Below are 23105 nucleotides of genomic sequence, written 5' to 3'. Positions count from 1 at the left end.
AAAGAAACTCATTGAAAAAAGAAAGTCAATGAGTTAACAAACATTTACTAAGTTCTTCCTATGTACCAGCAACTGTACAAAGTGTCAAACATTTTGATAACCAGTCTGCCTAAGCTGGAAGAAATTTATTACTGAAAAATTGATTACCAAAAGGTGATTTTTTTTTTGTCCTTGGACACTTAAGATTTAGATTGAATTATTTCAAAAAAAATTATGGTGTTATCTAAGCATAGCAAGTTGTTTTTTGAATATTCCTATGAATAATATACATATATATATACATATATATATATATATATACACATACATATATATAAATCTTCTTATTTGAAGTACTTCTTCCCTGCAGCCACCCCCACCCCCAAGCCCTGGCCCTGGAGAAATAACCTTTACAGTAAAGCAATGAAATGCCAGTGGTGGTCCTGATGGTGGTGTTTTGTTTTTGTTTTGTTGTTGTTATTGTTGTTGTTGAGGGTGAGGGTGCTCAGAATTTGTGTACATTTGCTATTGGTAGGAGAAGTGACATTAAATTATGTATGACCTCTGAACAAATAGGCCATCTAGGCTTTTAAGAAAGGAAAATATATTGTGTTATCAAGCTAAACCAAATAATAGCATGTCCTTCCCAATAAATGTTTTTTTTAATAAATAAAATTTACTGATTTAAAAGGAATTGTGATATTATCAATGTGGATACTACTTCTGCTAAGGTGGATCACTAGTCATCTCTGCCTTCTTGTCCAGTCGAACTTAGTATGAACAAGAGTTCATGATTTCTCATAAATTATCAATAGATAATCTACTAACTTCTTTGAAAGACCCCAGCTGGGTCTTTTAACATTTCTTGGGGTTCCTATTTACTACTCCATCTCACCATAAGTTTTTCACCTTAAACAACTAGATTACTTCCTTTTCTGGTTCTGTATTTCTTCATTAGCAAGGTGGCAGTGGAAAGTGGTCATAGAATCAGGAAGAAATGGGTTCAAGTAGTACCCCTTATATAGATTTGTTGAGTGGCCCTGGGAAAGTCACTTTATCTCATAGTGCTCCAGAATCCTCTCTCAAGACTAAATTGCAAGGCTGTTGTAGGTTTGCACTGGTAGAAATAGTCTACTCCTGTGTGGTTTCCTATAACAATGAGCAGTGAAATTAACAGGTGACACCAAAATAATGAAACTACCAGTCATTCAAAGTTATTATGATAAATGAAATATATTGATGTATTTGTTTTGTGTTTCTGGGGTAATTTGCATGACTCTCCTCATTGGTAGAAATTAATTTACTCAGATAACCCTGCCTCCATGGAAGACAGAATTATAGAGAGCTTGAAAAAAGATCCTGGTCTTCTGACTTCTGGAAAAAAAAAATGCCATTTTAGGTATTGTTGAAGGAGAAATTCCTGAAAAGAGAGGAATACTCTGAAACAAAAACATTGTAAAGAATCGGCACCTCAATCATCCCCTATCCCCAAATTACTGTACTAGAGACTTTGGAAAAATTTCCCTTGTGTGGGATTCTCAGATTCTCTTTTTGTTGAAATGAGACATTTCACTCCCAGTTGGAGAGCTCATTAACTGTCTATGTATTGTCTGGTGTGTTCCCATCTGTATAATTTCTTTGATTTCTCTTTCATATTGGCTTGCATAAAGAGTTTTATTTGTTATTTGCTGTTCTTTATCAGTGTTCTTCATGTAACTGGTTTTTGGTGGGAAGTGAGACAAGCTTTGGATAAATATCTTGGGGGACTCATTCCCCATTTAAAAAATAGCAATCAGGAGCATAGTTTCAATCTGTAAATTATTTTTTCCCAGACTCTCTATAGCAGTAGTTTCAAACTCATTTAGAAATGAGAGGACCCTAAACTATACAAAGGGTCCCTCCAGCCACATATTGACTTAGAAACCCACATATTAATATTATCTATGTTTTACTCTGTTTTTATTTATTTAGTTAAGTATTTCCCAATTACATTTTAATCCGGCTTAGGCCATACCCAAGATTGCCTATGGGATGCATGTTTGAAACCTCTGCTTTAAAGGGTCCCAGATTACACTCAAAGAGAAATTTCTTAAAGTCTTCAATGTAGTAAGCTGGAGATAGGTACATGATTGAGATTCCAGATTATCTATATGTTAACTTCTTCCATGAGTCTTTCCTTTCAAGAATCTCTCCCTAAAGAGAATATGAAAGCCTGTGGTCTCTCTCTTTAATCTAGAAGCCAGAAGACCTTTATCTCTCTTCCTTCAAGCTCTCAACAATTCTATACATCATGAAGTCATGAAAAATTGATTAAGTCTACCTGCACCAATGAAAAGAGTCCTATATTAATGGATTTTGAGCCTTGGGTTACACATAATAGTCATTTTCCCTGATATAAAGAAAAAAAATCTCTTGTTGAAATAAAAATATTTATAGAACAGAAACAATCTACCACCAAGTCCTCTATTTTGTTTTTTTTTGCTTTATTCAATATCAGATCATTCAACATTCTTTGAAAGCATTAGATATCTGAAGCTATACGTAATATTAAACATCCTCTTATTAGAATGTAAGCACTGTATAATAATACAGTTCCTTCCAATTGCTCAAATCAATTTACCTTTCTAGGATTCACTTCACTCTCTAGTGTGCATTTCAAAATTCCTACTCAGGTTTTGTGTTTTCATTTGTTGTTGTTTGTCCTTCATTCTCAAAAAAGACCATAACATTAGGGAGGTGATGCCATGACATGTAAGTGAATTGGATTTAAGTGAAGGAGGGCTGTGCCAAGCTGTTAAGTAATGTATTTCATTAAAGGTCCATTGTTATATACATACAGATATGTATACATATATACATATATATTCAGTTTTATTAATGTGTTTTGATTTTACATTACAAATATTTACAGGTTCCTCTTAGCTTCCTGTGAGGTATCTTTTAACAAAGTAAAACTAATGATTTACTTTTAAAACAGTGATTACATCTGAAAGTTCATGTAACATTTCACATATGTTATACTTCCTCTCCTGAACTAGAAAACATTAAGAGAAAACCATTTTCTCTCTCTCCTATCACCCAGAGAGGACCAATGATGAAACATGTTTTCTATTACAGAGAAGTGATGAACTTAAGGTGTAGTGTGAACTATTTTCATTTCTGTATACTGTAATTTGTTTGTTTTGCAATTTTAGGGGTGACTATGCATATTCATTGCAATAAATTTGCTCTGTCTTCTTTTTTTCATCTTTTTTTCTGAGTAACATTGTATTCATTCAAGGCAACTTATTCTTGCCTTTTTATCCTCTATGATCTATAGCCATTTTAAGTTCCCAAGTTTGTGACAATGACTGTTCATCCCTTGTAATTGATTTGGTTCTTTTTGCATACTTTCAAAACTTTTTTTCTTTGACAGGTGGTGAGCTCTGAATTTTGGACATAACTTTCTTAGGACTTTCCTTTTTTTTTTTCAGAAGGTGATTGATGTGTTCATTCTAACTTTATTTTCTGCTTTGGTTCCAGTATATTTGTGAAGTTTACATTCATAATTTCTTGAATGATAAAATATAGGCTTTTTTGAAAACTTTTTTTGCATGAGAACCAATGACAAATTAACTCTCCTTGAATTGTTTTCCAGGTCAGCTTTTTTTTTATATCAGATATCTTAAATTTTCTTCTCTTTACTCAATTTTTTGATTTTGTTCTCATATTTCTTTGTGTTTCATGAAGGAATTGATTTGCATTTGGTAAATTATATGGCTCAAGGGGTTTGCAATTTGGTGACCATTTTCCTTTCTAAACTATTACCCTTCTAAGTATTTGCTCATTTTTAAATTTTCTTTCTTCATTTTTTCTAGGTATTCATATAATTTAAAGAAAAGATCAATTTCTTCCATTATGTCTTTGATCACAATTAATGTAGTTACTCTCTTCATCTTTTAGGCAACCTGTAGTTTTGCACTAAATTGTGATACAGGTTGGTATTTTCTTTTATTTATCCTCCAGCTTTAGTTTCCAAACAGTGTCTATGTACTAAGGCCAGAATCAAACTCTGCTTTGTCTTTCAGTGGGATGATTTGCCCTTATTGTTCTTTCCCTGAGTATCCCGGGCTCCTGAACTGGCTTCCATATCACTGAATCTTTGAGGTTCAGGGCACTGAATTTTGCAGAATTTTATGAACCTCACCACATCAGGTGCCTGAACTGCCTGTTTGAACATTAGGTGGCTGTCATTCCCCAAAGATCCTATTGTGGTTCTATAAAAGCCCAGAGCCTTTACTGAGGAGAGGACTTTCAGTCTTATTGCCTCTGTGAAGAGAGTCAGATAGGCTTCACATGTTTCTAGTCATACCTTGGTCACACTGGGAGTCTATGGATTTCTTTCCAATATTGGATGAGGTTTTGTTAATGATCCACTTTCCAATTGCCTGTGGATAACTGGCTAATTAATTGTGTTTTTTTTTAGTTATCTATGTATTGATTTATTATTGATTTATTTTTTGTTACAATTTTGAATCGGAAAAGTAATTGTGTCTTGTTATTGGATTTTTATTTTTTTATTTTTTTTTGTTATTGTATTTTTAATTAATTATTTGGTCTATTCATAATTTTAGATTTTTACTGAATTAGGTATAAGGTAACTATCTCCACTGAGGCAGCCATCTTAGCCACAAATCCAGACCATTGATTTTTAATGGAACTTAAATCAGGCAAGTTTTTAGTCCACTGAAAAATGTTTGTTTCAATCTCTTGAACACATTTCTTAAATTTTCAGGACATGTGGTATGGTTCCAGGCTATGAAGCAACATCAGATCCAAATGATAAACTATACTATAAGCCAGGCATTCAGCCAGTGCTGAAGGTACAAAGTTAGACAAAAATATTCCCTGCCCTCAAGAAATCCCCACTCTAATGAGGTAGACAAAATGTATTGAGTATTTACAAGATATAAATAGAGACAATACATTAAATGTTATGTCAGAGGATAAAGAATTAGCATCTGGGTGTGGCACAGTAGATAGAGCACCAGCCCTGGAGTCAGGAAGACCTGAGTTCAAATCCAGCCTCAGACAGTTGATACTTATTAGCTGTTTGACCCTGGGCAAGTCACTTAACCCCATTGCCTAGTTTAAAAAAAAAAAGAAAAAAAAGAATTAGCATCTGGAGTGGGGTAGAATCACTAAAGGCTGATTATAGAAAGTGAAATTTAAGCTCAATCTTGAAGGAAGCCAAGGAAACTAAGACTCAGAAGTAGATAGAGCATTCCAGGAATGGGTTTAGGGGGAAGGAAAGAATATAAGGGCACAAAAAAGGTAAATGGAATGTCATAAGAGAAGTATATCAAATAGGCTAGTGTTAGTGAATACTAGAACATATGGAGAGGAGTAAAGTGTAAGAAGACTGGAAAGGTAGCAAGGACCAGGTTGTTAATAGCTAAAAATTCCAAACAGAGGACTTTATATTTGATTCTATAGTTTATAATAAACACTAAGATTTATTATGCTTGTGAGTCATGTAGTCATGCTTTGAAAAAATTACTTTGTCAAGTAAGTAAATGATGAATTGGAGTGGTGAGATACTTGAGGCAATGAGCCCAACTTAACAGCTATTATAGTAATCTGGACAACAAGAGATGATTATTGTTGGACTTTGCAAAGGAAGTCTATGAAGAAGTTGAGAAGATTTTCCCAACCAACCTAGTAACTTCAAAGCAAAGGTGGATAAAGGTGAATATGGATAATGGTTAAAAAAAATTGGAAAATGTGGTTTGAAGCTGACCAATGAAAGACATCCACAGATTGTGCAGAAGCTACATGACTATATGTCATTCTTCAAAAAGATAACAACAATGTTCTGGGCAAAGAAATATTTAATAATATCACAAAACTTTACATATTATATATGTAAATATGTACATATTATATATATTCTGTCATATATATATATATATATATATATATATATATGACAGAAAGCAGCAAATGTCAAACCTAACATCAAAATAGAAGAAAGGAAAAAAAATGAAAGAAACACCACTGACAATTAAAAGAACCCTATCCTGACCAATTCAAATGAGCTATTCTTATTGAAAATGATAAATAAAAGAAAATTACACACACACACACACACACACACACACACGTGCACACACCAAAACATTGACTCTGATTATCTCTGGAAGCATCACCAAATGTGTCCTCTCAGTGTGCTACATGAGGAAACGAACATGGTATTTAGACATTGAAGGACAACTAGAACTAAATAAATTGAATAAGAAATAAGTTTAAAAAATTGCCAATAGAAGGGGAAGCTAGGTGGTGCAGTGGATAGAACACCGGTCCTGAAGTCAGGAGGACCTGAGTTCAAATCCGGCCTCAGACTAAACACTTGACACTTACTAGCTGTGTGACCCTGGGCAAGTCAGTCAACCCCAATTGCCTAAAAACAAACACAAAAACACAAAACAAAATTGCCAGTAGAAATACAGAAGTATCAACTACAGAGAATGTAACCCCTGGCACCTTAGCATACAAACTAATTTAATTCATCTCCTTCCAAAGTATTTTTTTTGTGTGTTTTTTTTGTTATTTATTTGTTTTGGTTCAGTAAGGAAAGTATAATTTAATGGAGACTAAAAACTGTCAGAGATAGCAGTAGAAAAAATGAATACCATCTCCCACCCAAATAACATATTTGTATTAGGTGATTTTGTATAACATTGCAAAATAATAACATAGATGAATGAAAGTACAAATATATACTTAGGCAGCTAGGTGGCTCAGTGGATCAAGCACTGGGCCTGGAGTCAGGAGGACCTGCATTCATATCTGACCTCAGACACACTAGTGTGACCCTTGGCAAGTCACTTAATTTGTTTGCCTTAATGCACTAGAAAAGTTAATGGCTAACCAGTCCAATATCTTTGCCAAGAAAAGCCCATAAAGATTCATGCAGAGTCAAATATGATTGAATGATTCAACAACAAGAATAAACATGGGCCATTTCTAAGAAGGATGAGCTGTAGAAAAAAAAAATAACTAGAGTTTACCATTAAAGGCATACCTTTAAGTCATATTGACCAGCTGTCTTTAGTCAATTCATAAATGTAAACAAACCTGATCTGAAGGAGCAGAGTGTTGTACTTACAATACAAGGCAACTAAGTTTTATCAAGAAAAAAAAAAAAAAAACTTGTCCAAGGTCATGAAGTTAGTTATTGCCAGAGACCAGAATGTCAATGTCTCTGGACTTCAGGTCCAATGTTGTTCTTTTTATTTTTTCTCACTAAACCAAAATACTTTTCTCTAATACAATATTGTTCATTCTTTGAAATATTGATGATGATGAAGATAAATCTGTACTAACAAACTGCAAAAAAGAACACTTCAATAAAGAAATTAGAACACAAGAGAATTATACGTGAAGCTTTAATTTTTTTATTATATGTATCTTACTCTTCTGAAAGTATATAATAAATTTAAAATATGATTTTTAAGCTGTGTTGCTTTTCTGTGTTTCCATTTCAACTTCTTTTTGTTCTCTTCTGTATAATTTAAAAGATCTTAATGACCCTCTTTTATTTCTTCATTTTTTTTGTCATTTCTGTCATTAGCTCCTTTCTCCTGTAACCTTTCAATCCCAAGGGGGGGTGATGAAAATGAAATTACAAGCCTTGTAACAAACAAACACAATTAAGCAAAATAAATCCATATTTTTGCCATGTCTGAAAATGTTTGTCCTGCCTATACCTTGAGACCACGAGCCCCTCTGCCCGGAGGTGGATTGATGTACTTCATCTTGTGTTTTTTTTCTCTACATTAATGTTGCTGTGTAAATTGCTCTGCTGATTCTTCTCACTTCACATAATTCCTATCATGTTTCTCTGAAACCATTTCTTTTGCCATTTTTTATAGCTCAATAATATTCTAGTAATTTCTTTTACCATATGTCATTCACACATTCCCCAATTTATAGGTACTGGTATCACAATGGTATCACTTTATCTCTCATCAGCTTCTCTCCTTGGTTTCAACTCCATAAACATCCATAACATAAACCTTTCCCATGACAAGCTCATCAACTGAAACGTCATGATCTTGGGGACTGATTCAGCGTTAACGTTCAATATCTCCTCAGCACCCTCAGGTATCTCCATCTCTTCTGATTGGAGGTTGGAAGGTAGAGCTATGAACTTCCCCCAAAGCCTCCCTTTATAGAAGCCTGAGTCTTTTCCAGCAAATATCATTTCCCATCAGTTGCTCAGATGAGTTTCAACTCCTTAAATATCATGTCCCCGAATAGAATCTGGAGTCCACCCTTTTCAACGTCCTTTGGCATATTTTTCTTTTTCTATTAGATTATAAGTTCCTTGAGGGCAATGATTGTCTTTATTTTTCTTATTTGTATCCTCAGAGCTTAGCACAGTGACTAGCATAGTAGGTCAGCTAGGTGGAAGAGTAGATAGAGCAATGGGCTTGGAGTCAGGAAGATGTGAGTTCAAATATGACCTCAGAAACTTACTAGCTGATTGATTTTGGGCAAGTCATTTTACCTCAGTTTCCTCATCTGTAAAATGAGCACAGTTGTTATGAGCCTTAAATGAGATAATTGTAAAGTGCTCAGTACAGCACTTGGCACTTACTAAGTGTTATATAAATGCTAGTTAATTAATTAGCAACTGTATTTATTGACTATGACCAGATTGAAGTATATGTGTCATTTAATGACTTTATGGCATAGTTCCAAATTGATTTCTAGATCTTTGATATAATTCATACTTCTATGATTTCCTTATGTCATTGACATCACTCTTCATCATCATTCTCACTTCTCGTTCTCTCTTTTAATGTTAGAAAACTCATCTATTTAACCCTCATTCAATTCTCCTATTCTTCTAGTCTAGGCTCTGTTTGCTTTTTGTCTTAAAGCTTTTCATTCATGTCTTTGAAATGTCCTTGAAGGACACTCACAACTTTGTTTTGCAATGCGTAAACACCACTATGGAAAAATTAAATCATAATAACAGCAAAAAACAATGTCAAATTCATCTTGTAGATAATAAATAAGTGATGGTAGCTGTGACTATGTTCTGAGGAAATGAAATAAAAGAGTAGCTACCTTTCAGATTCAATAACGACTATGGGAAGATTTTTGCTCTTTAAAACATTATTTAGCTTTTTTTTTGGCTCCCAACTTGTAGTGGTGAAGGTGCAACTTTTTTTGGTCATCCTGAATCCGGGTTCATTCAAAGCCAGCAGCCACCCCGTAGCATCCAGGCCTAGACTCCACCTTCATTGCCTCCATGCCTCCCAAGTTATTCAGCATGGGATGAATATGGAATAAAAAGTAGAAAAAATTCCAAGTGCCAACTATAAATTTTATCTACAAATGATTGCTATTGTCTCATAAGGAATATCAACAAAATGATATGTGTATAATAAGCATTGTATTCAAAAATTTGTTTAGATTATGGTATTATATGGAAGCTAACCATTGATCCAATTATCAGAGAATGTAGGGTTGGAAGCACCATAAAGATTATTTACTCACATCCCCTCATTTTATTTTATTTGTTAGTACAATATCCTAATTTTAAAGCTTTTTCTACCTTTTATTTTTCACACACCCAATTACTTCAAGATATAACTGCTCTCTATCACTGTTGAATATTCCCTCACACAGAGAAAATGAGTTAACCAAAATGACATACAAAACAACACCTGAGATACATGCAACATTCTGTCCCTCTCTACTGAAAATAAAGAAGTGTATTATCTTGTTTTCTGTGTCATTGTTCATTACAATTCAGCTGAGTGTGGTTTCCTTTAAATGATGTTTTCATTAATATTATTGTAGTAATTGTGTATAGAGTTATCTTGATTCTACATACTTCTCATTGTGTATCAGTTCAGGTTTGTGAAACACATTCTGTTTAACCATTTCCCAATTGATAGGTAATCAATTTGTTTCCAATTTTTACCACCATAAAATCTACTGATTTAAATATTTTGATATCTGTGGTACATGCTTGTCTTTGGCCACCTTGAAATATATGCAGCATAGTAGAAGAGTTAGAAGCTAATTATTTAGTGACTTTTATACAGAATTTCAAGTCATTAAAAAATGATTGGGCCAAGTAGATATAGTGGCACACATTTGTAAATCCTCCTATAGGATAATATGAGGCTGGTGGAATTATTAAGCACAGGAATTCTGAACTGCAAGGGGCTAAACTGATGAGATATCTGAATTAAAACCTACATCAATTTGTTAAGTCTCTGGGGAGTGTGTGTATGTGTGAGGGGAGGGTGCCACAGAGAATGGAAGGAAGGTAGTAGGCTGGCTAAGAAGAAGCAAAACATCTGGATCAGAAATTGAGCAGATCAAAGCTACTGTACTGATCACTAGTAGGATGGGTGAGATAGGAACCCATAGTCTAAAAACAAAATATAAAATAAAATAAACAAATCAATCAATAGATATATAAATGAATGAATGACCAAATAAAGGAAAAAAAATTGAAGGTTGATACAATTTAAAGCTCCACCAAATTTGTTAGTGAGTATGTCTTTTCACTATCATTTCAACATTTGCTGTCTGTTGTGATCAACTTATTTTTGCCTTTTCAAAAAAATGTTTTTGCATTTGATTGGAATGAGACAAAAAAAAAATTGCTGAGGCAATGTATTTTTTATTAACATGAAATACCAATAGACTGAGTCAATTCTGCCATTCAATGTAGAGACAGAAAGCCCCCTTGATTGATGTTCATAATGAGCATACAGCTGTGAAATCCAGGAAAAAGCCATAGTGAATTGAATTTGTGTACTGGTTTGGAGTCATAGGACTTTGGTTTGAATTGAGCCTTGTGACCTTTTAAACTCATTATCTTTCAGTTTATTCATCTGTAAGAAGAGATGATTAGACTGCATGGTGTCTAACTATGTTTTCTTCTAGCTCTAAAACTATGAACAAATTAATATCATGTCTAGTGTGTTACCAATAAGCAACAATTTTATCCAAAAAGATTAAAAGTATTTGGCACCTGTAGTAGTAAGCTTTTCTGAAATAAAAGTCCTCTCACGCCATATATGGGTGAGAAATTATGCCAATAGAATATAAGCTATAAGAAATGGTACCAAGTTAGATCCTAGCCCAGTGATAGGTTCCATGAATATCACCTTACCTTAGCCCAGGTAATTTCAGAGAGGATCATCAGAAGAATAGTCCCAAGTTTTATTGTTTATTTTTGCGTGTTTTGAAGGAGGTAGTCTTGAGGATACAACTACACACACACACACACACACACGAACATATCAGCTTCTAAGGAATGGAAAGGATTTTATCCATGTCAGTTTAAAGTATGCTCACAATGAGGAAAAAAGATTCTTAATAATAAGTAATGTTTATCAGGTACTTTAAGATTAGAAAACCATTTCACATATATCATTTTACTTCATTTTCCCATACATCAAATGTGGTAGATTCTATTATTTTTATTTTATAAATAACTAAATTGAGGCTACAAGAAGTTAAGTGACTTAACCATGACCAGATTTGACTCTTGCCTACAAAGTGTTTGAGACTGTGCTCTGATTCATGCTTTACTAACTATGAATTCAATTCTCTGTGCCCAATGCCATATGGCCTCTCATCCTTAAACTAGTGAAGTCATTTATGAAATAAGCTTCTTTTTTCCAGAAAACTTACTTATTGGGAAGAGAACATTCCTAAATAAATGAGATATCACTGCAATTCGCACTTGGTTTCTGGAAGAGTGTGTGCAATGCCCTATACCTCACAGTTAAAAATAATTAGAACACTCAAGTAAAACAACATGCGGGACACTGGCAAATTGGGAAAGGCCAGGAATTTTTGTTTGTTTGTTTTAAGTAAAAACCCTCACAGAAAATCGCAAACTAATATATTGGCAAAAATACAGGAAGGACCTGGAAAAGCATTGAAATCAAAAGAACTGAGTCATGGATGTTAAGAGCTAATTAACTTTTATTGATTCAGTAAATATTTATTAAACACCAGAGCTGCAACTAGAAATTTCTGCACCTGGGGCAAGTGCCAAGAGGAGGATTTTCTGAGAAAGCTTTACCTAAAGTAGTAAGTATGTCTCAAGACATCTTGATACTTTTAAAATGCTGAAAGCATACTTCTAGGGGTAGTTTTGGAGGATGGGTGAAGGACATGGACACTGTACTCAAAGGAATGGGAAAGGAAACATCCCCCAGGGTTAAAAAAAACAATTTCTAATACTTCTAAAATTTAGAGAAACCTATTTGATTTTTTTATTAATTTATTTTGAATTATCAATAATCACTTCCATATGCTTTTGAGTTTTAAATTTTTCTCCTCCTCCCTTCCCACCTCCATCCCCAAGATGGTGTACCATCTGATATAGCTATACATATACATTCCATTTAAACATATTTTCACATTAGTGATGTTGTAAGTAAGAATAAGAACCAATAGGAGGAACCACCAGAAAGAGGAAACAAAACACAACAGAAGAAAAAAATACCAAATAGTATGCTTCGATCTGCATTCAAACTCCATAGTTCTTTCTTCTTTGTGGATAGCATTTTCCATCATGAGGCCTTTGGAGATGTCTTAGGTCCTTGCATTGCTGAGAAAAGTTAAGTTTATCAGTATTAGTCATCGCACAATGTGGCTGTTATTGTGTACAACATTCTCCTGGTTCTGCTCACTTCACTCAGCATCAGACCATACAAGTCTTTCTAGGTTTTTCTGAAGTCAACTTGTTCATCATTTCTTATAGCAAGAGATGATCAGGAGGTGGAGACAAGATGGCTGACGGAAAGCAGTGACTTGTTTGAGCTCTCGTCCAAACCCTTCCAAATACCTATAAAAAATGGCTCTAAACAAATTCTAAAGCAGCAGAACCCACAAAAAGACAGAGTGAAACAAATTTCCAGCCAAAGACAGCCTGAATGGTTGATCAGAAAGGTATATTGCACTGGGCGGGGAGAGGAGTGCAGTTTGGTGTGGGTGTGCAGGCTGCAACGACCCTGGAGCAGGCCTCAGAGGACTGAATCGTGGGCAGCTGTGGCAGTTTCCAGACTTCTCAACCCAGGAATGCCAAAGACAACTTAGAAGGTCAGTGGGAAAAGTCTGTGACTGTGGTGAGAGAAGGAGCTAGGTCTCAGCCACCCCCAGGGCAGCAGCTGGCTCCTGAGCTTCCAGCCCACAGACGGAGTGGGAATCGAGTGGCTAATGAGAGGCGGATTGCAGGGATCTCTTTGCCAGTGCTGAGGCAGCAATCTCTTTCTTTGCTCGTGCTTGGATCTGGCTCACAGTTCTGAGGGGCGGTCCTGGGGTGAGGTGGAATGCTGGTGTGGTGAATCTTGTTGTGGTGGTGGAGAGAGAACACCTAGCCCCTAATCATAGCAACTTGGAATAACTGAAAATTTACAGGTCCCTAGAAGTATCTCTGAAAACAACTGTACAAAACCCCAAAGCTTGGGACAGTGCATTCTCCACATTGGAAACAGACTTTTACCTTAACAAAGAGTTTAAAATTCAATTAATTGGCCAGGATCATGAGTAAGTAGTGCAAAAAGAGTCAGACTATTTTATCTTACTTTGGTGACAAAGAAGATCAAAGCATACAACCAGAAGACAACAAAGACAAAGCTCCTAAATCCAAAGCCTCCAAGAAGAATATGAGTCAGTCCCAGGCCTTGGAAGAGCTGGAAAGGGATTTTGAGAAGCAAATAAGAGAAGTAGAGGAAAAACTTAGAGTTCTGCAAGAAAATCATGAAAAACAAGTCAACAGCTTGCTAAAGGAGACCCCCCAAAAAATACTGAAGAAAATAACACCTTAAAAAATAGCCTAACCCAAATGACTAAAGAGGTCCAAAAAGCCAATGAGGAGAAGAATGCCCTAAAAAGCAAAATGGGCCAAATGGAAAAGAAAGCCCAAAAGCTTACAGAAGAAAATACTTTCTTAAAAATTAGAATAGAACAATTGGAAGCTAGTGACTTTATGAGAAATCAAGATACTGTAAAACAAATCCAAAAGAATGAAAAATTGGAAAACAATGTGAAATATCTCATTGGAAAAACAACTGACCTGGAAAATAGATCCAGGAGAGAGAATTTAAAAATTATGGGACTATCTAAAAGCCATGATCAAAAGAAGAATCTAGACATCATCTTTCAAGAAATTATCCAGGAAAACTGCCCTGATATTTTAGAACCAGAGGGCAAAATAGAAATTGAAAGAATCCACCGATCACTGCCTGAAAGAGATCCCCAAAGGAAAACTCCTAGGAATATTGTAGCCAAATTCCAGAGTTCCCAGGTGAAGGAGAAAATATTACAAGCAGCCAGAAAGAAACAATTCAAGTATTGTGGAAACACAATCAGGATAACACAAGATTTAGCTGCTTCTACATTAAGGGACCACAGGGCATGGAATATAAAATTCCAGAGGGCAAAGGAGATAGGCTTACAACCAAGAATCACCTACCCAGCAAAACTGAGTATAATCCCTCAGAGGAAAAAATGGTCATTCACAGAAATAGAGGACTTTCAAGCATTCTTGATGAAAAGACCAGAGCTAAATAGAAAAAATGGCTTTCAAATACAAGACTGAAAAGAAACATGAAGAGATAAACAGGAAAGATTAATCATAAGAGACTTATTAAGTTTGAACTGTTTACATTCCTGTATGGAAAGATGATATTTGTAACTCATAAGACCTTTGTCAGTATTAGGGTAGTTGGAGGGGAAAAACTATATGTATGTATGTATGTATATATATATATATATATATATATATATATATATATATATATATGTAGATAGATAGATATTCTAGACCTTTTGTTCTTCCAAATGAATCTCCTTATTAATATTTTAACTGTATAAAATAATTTTTGGTAGTTTGGGATGACACTGAATAAGTAAATTAGTTTAGGTAGAATTATAATTTTTATTATATTAGCTTGGCCTACCCATGAGCAACTGATATTTTTCCAATTATTTAGATCTGACTTTATTAGTGTGAAAAGTGTTTTGTAATTGTGTTCATATAGTTCCTGGGTTTGTTTTGGGAGGTAGATTCCTAAATATTTCATAATGTTTAGAGTAAATTTAAATGGAATTTTTCTTCCTATCTCTTGCTGTTGAGCTTTGTTGGTAATATATAGAAATGCCGATGATTTACGTGGGTTTATTTTACAGCCTGAACTTTCTATAGTTGTTTATTATTTCAAGTAGTTTTTTACTTGATTCTCTAAGATTCTTTAAGTATATCATATCATCTGCAAAGAATGATAGCTTTGTTTCTTCTTTGCCTATTCTAATACCTTCAATTTCTTTTTTTCTCTTATTGCTAAAGTTAATGCTTCAAGTACGATATTGAATGACAATGGTGATAATGGACATCCTTGTTTCACCCCCATCTTATTGGAAATGCTTCTAGCTTGTCCCCATTACTTATGATGCTTGCTGAAGGTTTTCAGTAGATGTTATTTATTCTTTTTAAGGAAGACTCTATTTATTCCTTTCCTCTCTAGTGTTTTTAATATGGATGGGTGTTCTATTTTGTCAAAAGCTTTTTCTGCATCTATTGAGATGATCATGTGGTTTCTGTTAGTTTTGGTGTTGACATGATCAATTATGCTGATAGTTTTCCTTATATTGAACTAGCCCTGCATTCCTGGTATAAATCCTACCTGGTCATAGTGTATTATTCTTGTGATAAGTTGCTGTAATCTATTTGCTAATATTTTATTTAAAATTTTTGCATGTATATTCATTAGATAAATGGTCTATAATTTTCTTTCTCTGTTTTGACTCTTCCTGGTTTTGGTATCAACACCATATTTGTATCATAAAAAGAATTTGGTAAGACTCCTTCTTCACCAATTTTCCCAAATAGTCCACATAGTATTGGAATTAATTGTTCTTTAAATGTTTGATAGAATTCTCTTGTAAATCCACCTGGCCCTGGAGATTTTTCCCTAGGTAATTCATCAATGGCTTGTTCAATTTATTTTTTTCAGAGAAGGGGTTCTATAAGTATTTTACTTCCTCTTTTGTTAATATGGGCAATTTATATTTTTGTATATATGTATCCATTTCACTAAGATTGTCAAATTTATTGGGATATAGTTGGGCAAAATAGTTGCTAGTTATTGTTTTAATTTCCTCTTCCTTGGTGGTGGATTCACCGTTTTCATTCTTAATACTAGTAATTTGGTTTTCTTCTTTCTTTCTTAAATTAAATTAACCAAAGGTTTATCTATTTTATTGTTTTTTTTCCTAAAACCAGCTCTTAGTTTTATTTGTTAGTTCAATAAAAATTTTAATTTTATTAATTTTTCCTTTGATTTTCAATATTTCTAATTTGGTGTTTAATTGGGTTTTTTAATTTGTTCTTTTTCCAGTTTTTTTTTTAGTTGTATGCCAATTCATTGATATCCTCTTTTTCTGTTTTATTTATGTAAGCATTTAGAGATAAAAAAATTTCCCTAAGAAGTGCTTTCACTGCATCCCATAAGTTTTGGTATGTTGTCTCATTAATGTCATTCTCTTGAATGAAGTTATTGATTTTTCTATGATTTGTTGTTTGACCCAATCATTTTTTAGGATTAGATTATTTAGTTTCCAATTATTTTTTAGTTTATCTTTCCATGGCCCTTTATTACATATAATTTTTATTGCATCATGATCTGAAAAGGATGCATTTAATATTTCTGCCTTTCTGCATTGGATTGTGAGCTTTTCAAGCCCTAGTACATGGTCAATTTTTGTGTATGTGCCATGTGCCACTGAGAAAAAATTTATACTCCTTTCTATCCCCATTCATTTTTCTTCAATGGTCTATCATACCTAACTCTTCTAATATGCTATTCACCTCCTTAATTTCTTTCTTCTTTCTTTTGTGGTCAGATTTATCTAGTTTAGAGAGGGGGAGGTTGAGGTGACCCCAAGGATAGTTTTGTTGTCTATTTCTTATACGTATATTTAGTAATGATATTACTTCATTGTCTGTGGTGCATTTTAGCAGGATGTAGTTTCCTTCCTTATCTCTTTTGATAAGATCTATTTTTGCTTTTGCTTTGTCTGAGATCAGGATTGCTACCCCTGCTTTTTTTACTTCAGCTGAAACATAATATATTCTGCTCCAGCCTTTTACCTGTACGCTGTGTATGTCACTCTTTTTTCAAATGTGTTTCCTGTAAACAACATATTGTAGGATTGTGATTTTTAATCTATTCTGCTGTCTTCTCATGTTTTATGAGAGGGTTGATCCCATTCACATTCACAGTTATGATTACTATCTGTGTCTTTCTCTCCATCCTTCTCTCCCCCCCTATTTATGCTTTTCTTTCTCCTTTCTCCTTTTCCCTCCTCACTAGTGTTTTGCTTTTGACCACCGCCTCCCTCAGTTCCTCCCCCCTTCTATTAGCCCCTTCCCTTTTCTTCCCCTTTACCCTTACTGCTTCTTCCTTCCCTTCTATTCCCCCTCCCTTTTCTTTCCCCTTTTCTCTCCTACTGCCTATAAGGCTAGTTAGATTTCTATAACTAACTGATGATGTTATTCCCTTCTTGAGCCAAAACTGATGAGAATAAGGTTCAACCAAAACTCATCTCCCTCCTTTTTTTCCCTCTGCTGTAACAGGTTTTTGTGCCTTTTCCTGTAATGTAATTTACCCTTGTCTGCCTCCTCCTTTCTTGTTCTTTCATTACATTTTCTTAGATCAGATTAATCTACTTACTTGGATCCATTTAGCCCACTTGATTAGATTTTCTTCTTATCATTACACCAAAGTCAACTTATATCCACCCCCTTTTGTATATCCATTGAACATGATGTAATAATAATACAGTTTCGAAGAGGTACAAGTGGTCATCTTCCCTTGCAGGGATGTAAACAGTTTGCCCTTATTAACAACATATTGTATCTTTCTGTCCCATTTACCTTTTTATGTCTCTCTTGAGCCTTGTATTTGAAGATCAAATTTTCTGTTGAGCTCTGGTCATTTTATCAGGAAGGTTTGGAATTCCCCTGTTTCATTGGATATCCATCTCCTTCCCTGAAAGATCATGCTCATTTTCACTGGGAAGTTGATCCTTGGTTGTAATCCAAGCACCTTTGCCTTATGGAATATCATGTTCCATGCCCTATGGTCTTTTAATGTAGAAGCTGCAAGGTCCTGTGTAATCCTGACTGTGGTTCCATGATATTTAAATTGTTTCTTTCTGGTTGCTTGCAGTATTTTCTCTCTTACCTGGTAATTTTGGAATTTGGCTGCTATATTCCTTGGCTTTCAATTTGGGATCTCTTTCAGGAGATGATCAGTGGATTCTTTCTATGGCTGTTTTATCTCTGGTTCTAGGACTTCAGAGCAGTTTTCTGTTATGATTTCCTGAAAGATACTGTCCAAGCTCTTTTTTTCATTGTGATTTTCAGGTAGGCCAATAATTTTTAAATTGTCTCTCCTGGATCGATTTTCCAGGTCAGTTGTTTTATGAATAAGGTATTTTACATTTTCATCTATTTTTTTCAGTTTTTTTTTGTTTCCATTTGACTGATTCTTGCTCTCTCATAGAGTCATTAGATTTCATTTGCCCAATTCTAATTTTTAACAAATAATTTTCTTCTATTAGATTTTTTTTACTTCCTTCCCCATATGTCCAATTGTATTTTTTAGGGATTTGTTTTCTTCAGTGTACTTTTTTTCCAGTTGGTCAATTGTATTTTTAAGGACTCTTCTGCCTCTCTCATTTGACTTTTAAAATCCTTCTTCAGCTCTTCTGAGGAGGCTTTTTGGGCTTCAGACTAGTTCATATTCCCTTTTGAGGTTCCAGATGTGGGTTTGTTGACAATATTGTCCTCTTCAGAATTTCTGCTTTGATCTTCACTGTTCTCATAATTTGAATCTATGGTATATTTCATTTTACTCATGGTGTTTGCTTATTTCCTGGCCTTTAAAGAGATTGAGCTCTCTTGCTGGGGAGCAGAGGACACTGATCTAAGCTACTTTTATTTGGAGCCTTGGGTCTGGTCACTGGCTTTGTGTGCTGGATCGTCTGATGTTGGCAGTTGCAGGCTGTAGGGTTCAGGCAGCTTAATTGGTGTTGGGCTGGAATCAGCCACACTGGAACTCTAGGGGTAGGATTGGGCAGTCTGGCCCCTGGATGTTGCCTGCTTTTCCTTTCCTTTTGCTTTCTTCAGCTCCTTTCAGGTGGATGTTGTAGGATGTTTATCCATCTGGGGCCCCTTGGAGCACTTCACAGATTTTTGCTGAAGCACTAGGAGACTGCTGTAGAATGCAGAGGCATCTGGTGGTTTTCTGAGCTAGTTTTCACTGTTTCCTCCACCCTCACTGAGGCACTAGGAGGTCCATGTGTTGGTGTTTGCCTCCTCCACCACCTCGGTTTCAGGATCTCCTCCTGGTATGCTGAGGTGGGGCTTTCTGCTAGCTTGCTGGGACATCTCTGGTTCAGTACTGCTCCCCTCCCCCCATTGCAAAAGGGGCCTTTCCCATTAATCCCTCAAGCTACCTGGGCTACTGGACTGCTGCACCCCATCTTTCTTCTGGTTCAGATGTTCCAGGGCTTTTCCTGGGGCGATATTTTCTGGCCTTTCAGAGGTTGATATGGGAGGGTGACAGCAACTTACTTTTCACTCCGTCATCTTGGCCAAGAAGCCTATTTTAGTGAAGACAAGTGGGAGAGGAAGAACAGGCTGTAAAATTGTTTTTGTTTGTTTGTTTGTTCACTTTTTGTTTTGTTTTGTTTTTCCCTCACTTGTACAAGCGATGATGCATTATAAAACAAGATCATCATATGACAAAAGAAGAGGTGGGATGGAGAATCATATTGCAGATGGTGTTATCTGTATCTTAGAAATTTATTCAATCTTAGGCAGTCCTAAACCTGCTCATAATATGGTGGCAGTCAGGTTAGGATCTGTTGTGATTGGGCAAGCATAAGAATTAGATTATATATTTTTGGCCTTCTTAGAGGTTAGTCCAGTAGAAGGGTAAGTCTCAAATACATGGTTTAAAGGTACACTATATGAAAATTATGAAAAATGTACAAAGTGCTATGAGAGATCCTACTTCATAGGAAAAGTATAATTTTATTTAGATTTAATATGTGAACAGGAATTCAACAAGCAAGAAGTTTAAAATATTATTTTTCAAATATATATATATATATATGTATATATTGTAAGCAAACATTGTATTAGAAATAGAATCAAGTTGTCATTCAGTCCAGAGCATTAATATTGCATATCCAGCTGATTACTGGACATCCCAGTCACATCTCAAACTCCCTATTTCCAAAATAAATCCATTTAAGGATCTTAAGTGGGATATCTGAAAGAAACTTTCCAGTCATCTGTTCCACAATCAGTGAGAAATCTAACACCCAGAGAAGTTAAGTGAATTTCCCGCTAAGATTCAAATCAAGATCTGTTTGTTGCCCTCCCAAATTTGTCCTCAAATACTCTTGGGATGAAAGTTTAGTTGAGTCTCCAGCAAAGATTTCTTTAAACTGGTTATCTGTTTTTTGAGGTAAAACACCTTCATAATCTCCATTCACCTTAGTAAGATTTTATAAGAAAGTCAGCATTTTAAAATGGTGCTGCCCTGAGCTGACATATCTTTTCTTTTGATGGAATGTAAATGTTTACCATCTAAGGTACTTCTCTAGAATTTTTCTTTATCTTCTGATTATGCCAATTGAGTTACATTAATTAAAATGGTATATTTATTTTATTTAATGTCTATGCATTTCCTTTATCTGTATCTCATATTTCATCAACAATATCTTATTGAAATTGATCAGGTTGTAGTTGTTTTAATTGCACACCATATCATTTTTTCATTTTTAGTCTTTCTTCTAGCTTTCTAACAATTTTGATCTTTCTTCTAATAAGCCTGAACATACACAGTGATTTGATTTATTAGTGCTTCCCAGGAAAAAAATAAGAAGTTGTTTCCTCTCCCTTAAAAATAGAATAAATTTAATTTTTTTTAATATTTGGTGCTCAATATTTCTAGCATCTATTGATTTCTTTCTTAAAGAAAATAGTCATAATATAACCATGTGAGGCACCTATGTATTCTACAAGTCATTGACCTCACTTATCCTTTATTATTGATCCATACCTTCTAATATATTTTTCCTGTCCTTACCTATTTTCAGTTTTGCATTGAGGTACAAAGTGTTTATTGTTTTAAGTTTGAAGATCTTACAAAGTTTTCCATATAATTTGTCTGCCTCTTCATCCTTTGCAATAGATGTTCATGAATAAGGGATGGTTATTTTAATGTTGTTGTTGTTTTTTTTTTGCAAAGATTTTTCATGAGCACTACAATAGGATATGATCAAATATTCCATTAAATTATATTTCTTATTATCTTTTCATGTGTGATTAAATCAAACCAATTATTTACATCTCCCAAGAGTAACTGTAAGATCTATCTTCCCATTTATTGTCATCATCCTTTTGTGCTGTTGTTATATAGACATGAGTATTTCTAATAAATAATAATAGCTAGCATTTATATTACACTTTAATGTTTGTGAAACACTTCACCAATATTATCTCATTTTATACAATACAGTTACTCCAAGGGTATTTCCACTAGGATGTTGCAATTGTCTATTGTACAGTATGGCATATTCAAGTTAATAGTCATTTTAAAAACTGTGGGATTTATTGTACTTTCTACTAACTTTCCTGCCAATCTGCCAGTATAATACAGAAGCAGAAGGATAAATGTGCACACTGAGGGTTTTGTTTCTTTGAAGCTTGTTTCATGGGTTTCCACATTCAAATATTTCCTTATGAATTAGTTGGCTATTATTGAGGAGCCTCTCCAATTTTATCATGCTTGTCCCCAAAAAGAGTCCTGATCTGGGTGTAGTGATATATACCTGTATATTCTCCTGCTATTGAAGGAGATCACCTGATCATGGCATGTATGGAGAAGAGTAAAGTGAAAGAAAGCTGGAAAGGCAGGATTTTTAAAATGCAGAGGACTATGTATTTGATTCTGGGTTTAATAGTGAGTCATTGGATTTTGTTGAGCAGGGAGATGACATGTTCAGCCTTGAGTGAAACTAATTGTTGAAAAGAAGATAGTTGAAATGAAGAGAAAAATGATGTAGAGACAACAATGAGAAAACTTTTAAAATATTCCAAGAAAGAAGTAATAAGGGGCTCCATTAGTGTCAAGATAGTATAAATGGAGAGAAAGAAATGTGCCTTAAAGGTATTAGGCATTTAGAAATGAAAAGATTTAGCAAAAGGGTAAATGTGTGGAGTAAGAGTAAGGAGTTGACACCAAGATTGGGGGCCTATGTCACAACGGGGATGGTTGGACCCTAGGTAATAAAGAGAATTTTTTCAAAAAGGAAATGTTTTGCATATACACACACATACACATGTTATACACACACATCCACACTCTCTGTGTCCATTGGAGTATAGACTCCTTGAGGGTAAGAACTGTTTCCTTTTTTGGCTCTGTACCTGCAGTACTTAGTACAGTACCTCCCTGACATATTTTAGGTATTTAATAACTGGTTGCTTGCATGTTGGATTAATGGAGATTAAAATGAGATTTCTGAGAACACTGAGAAAATACCTAAAAAAAAATCCCCAAAGGACCATATTGTAAGACCTTAATTTTAACATATTTGGGCTTTAATTTCTTAATCACTAAAATGAGGAGGTTAAAATGTATTCTTGTCAATGTCCATTCCATCTTTAAAATGCTATAGTCTGTGATCTTTCTCCATTTCAATTTTTTAAAAACCTTTATTGGGGAAGCTAGGTGGATCAGTGGATAGAGCACCGGCCCTGGATTCAGGAGGACCTGAGTTCAAATCCAGCCTCAGACACATAATACTTACTAGCTGTGTGACCCTGGGCAAGTCACTTAACCTCATTGCCTAGTCAAAAAAAAAGCCTTTATTAAGTGACTACCATATGCAAGACACTATTCTAGGTGCTGATAATTCAAACAAAAATCAAAACATTTTCTTCTGTGAGGGAGCTTCCATGACATAATATGACATAATATTATGACTTGCTAAGTAAAAGGAATTTAAATTAAACA

This window comes from Vombatus ursinus, unplaced genomic scaffold (genome assembly GCF_900497805.2).
Source record: "Vombatus ursinus unplaced genomic scaffold, bare-nosed wombat genome assembly UNPS02014841.1, whole genome shotgun sequence".
NCBI lineage: Eukaryota > Metazoa > Chordata > Mammalia > Diprotodontia > Vombatidae > Vombatus > Vombatus ursinus.
This window is presented reverse-complemented; position numbering follows the sequence as displayed.